We start from the raw sequence: 2,138 nt of genomic DNA on the forward strand, positions 1-2,138 counted from the left end.
TAGTTTTTTTTTTTTTTTTTTTTTTTTTTTTTTGAACTGAAGATGGATTCTTATGGAAAGGGTCGAGATGAGTCGAATGGCACAGGTCCCGTTGTTAGCAAGTCAATACTTAGCGAGATATAAGCACTTTTATAAAAAATGGCGTTTGTTAAAAAAAAGCTTCAGACAAAAGTTGTAGACCATGACGAGACAAGACGAAAAGGTCTTATGATGTGACCCCCTATCTTGAATATTATAGAAGTTATAAATAAAATTTTATAGAAGACGTGTTGTGTTGTGACCGGCCCGCTTAATTTCCCGACGCACGGAGATCACGGTCGCCACTTATTTTTTGGGAACAAAATAAGAAAACCTGATTAATTATGAGTGTTTCAAGACGTTGACTCACCGGACGATGGCACACGAGCCCCTGCCCGTCTGATCCGTGGTATTCTCTCCAGGTAGTCAGAAAATGAGCCACTGACTCGAACAATTGTCTTTTGATTATTAAACAAAGGTTTTATTTGTACAGTATACACTAGAACTCTTACAAAGTCTTTCGGTTTGTTTCGATACCGCTTCGCAAAACTTTCGAGCGCTGCTCGTGGTTATCGATGTTGCCCGTATGAACATCCGAGAGCTACTGACTCAGCGGCGCGACTCACTGTCCCGAGATGCCGCGTCATCCCTCCTCTTCGCTTGCGCATGCGCGCTATTAAAAAATGGAATTTTCTAATTGTTGTAAATTTTGATTGCAATTGTTTACTTATCCACAAATACACTACCTTTGCTTAATTTTGTCAACAATTAGATTTTTTTATCAAAATATGCCAAAATTTGAATGTCGTTATTTTTGACCAAAATTGTCACGTTTCTGTTAGAAAATTCNATTTTTCACACTAGCTATAAGAATTACAACTTTGTTGACGCAAGCATCCAATACCCCAATTGTTGCTCAAACTTAACACGGTGCTTCCCCTAGCACATACTTGCGTACTGACAGAGTTTCGCTAACAATCAAATTTTCAAGGTTAGGACCTGGCCTGACCCAAGGTAATTGGCCAACATCTCAATTGTGAGCCAAACTTGGCATAGCGCTTTTTCATCCAAAACTCATTTCACACACGAATTATTTTTAACAATTAAAATTTTGACCAATGTTCGTTATTTTTTCTAAACTTTTATAACTACTAAAGTTCTCTTCGCCTGCCAAATTTCGCCAACAATTAATTTTTTGAGGCTCCCTAACACTCTGAGTTCGCAGCCGGATGTTTTGGCCAAAATTCAATTGTACGCGAAACTCACACAATCACACAGTCTGTACTATACTTGTATGTACCCAAAACGCCTGCAACAATTGCGCATGTTNATCTTACCATTCTGANCGAAACTTTNCGAGACNCTTACACAACNCGAATCCGCCACGNACGCCGAAAACTGCCAATCCCAATTGTAGCTAAAACTTTGCCAATCGTTACAGCCGCATAAACCCAGCTTGCTGGTCAAGTATGGCCAACAATTCAAATCGACCAAACTTTTTCTAACTTTTGTTTTTTTTTTTTGTTTCAGGTGACTGTTTCCGGATCGCTAGGATGACGTGGACCCGTCCAAACCATGTGAGACAACTTGTCGCAGGTAAGTACTCTTTCTCACCCTTTTTTACTAATTGTTTACATTATTTTCAGATTTTGAGTTGTCTCAGAGGGACTAACCAGTTACTGTAATATTTGGAAAATTTACCTTCAACTTAACCCGAGTTGGTCAACTTTTGAATTGTTGCTCATATTTTCCCTAAACACTCTAAACTCGTAAACAACTCGGTTTCCCAAGTTTTGCCAACAATTAGGATTGTCAACTTTTCCCAAGTTTAAACTACGAAANGTCAGTACGGCGAGTAACCCCTAACCAACTAGGATTACTCTAAACTTAAAACACAACCTTACGCTTTTGACTTTAGCTAGTGTGGGTTGCACACACCCCGAGCGCTTAAACAACACAAAACTTTCTGGCTATTTGCAGTAGCCACGCAAAGGCCGCTCGCTCTTAAGAAAACAAAACACAACCAAATAAAATAAACTAAAATCTATATGTTTCTGGCTGATTGCCATCTTTATCGTTACCCTGGAACCGGTAACCCCCCTCAGCCCACGGACTTAGAT

Source organism: Pseudomyrmex gracilis, unplaced genomic scaffold (genome assembly GCF_002006095.1).
Source record: "Pseudomyrmex gracilis isolate BER0280 unplaced genomic scaffold, ASM200609v1 scaffold_2004, whole genome shotgun sequence".
Lineage (NCBI taxonomy): Eukaryota > Metazoa > Arthropoda > Insecta > Hymenoptera > Formicidae > Pseudomyrmex > Pseudomyrmex gracilis.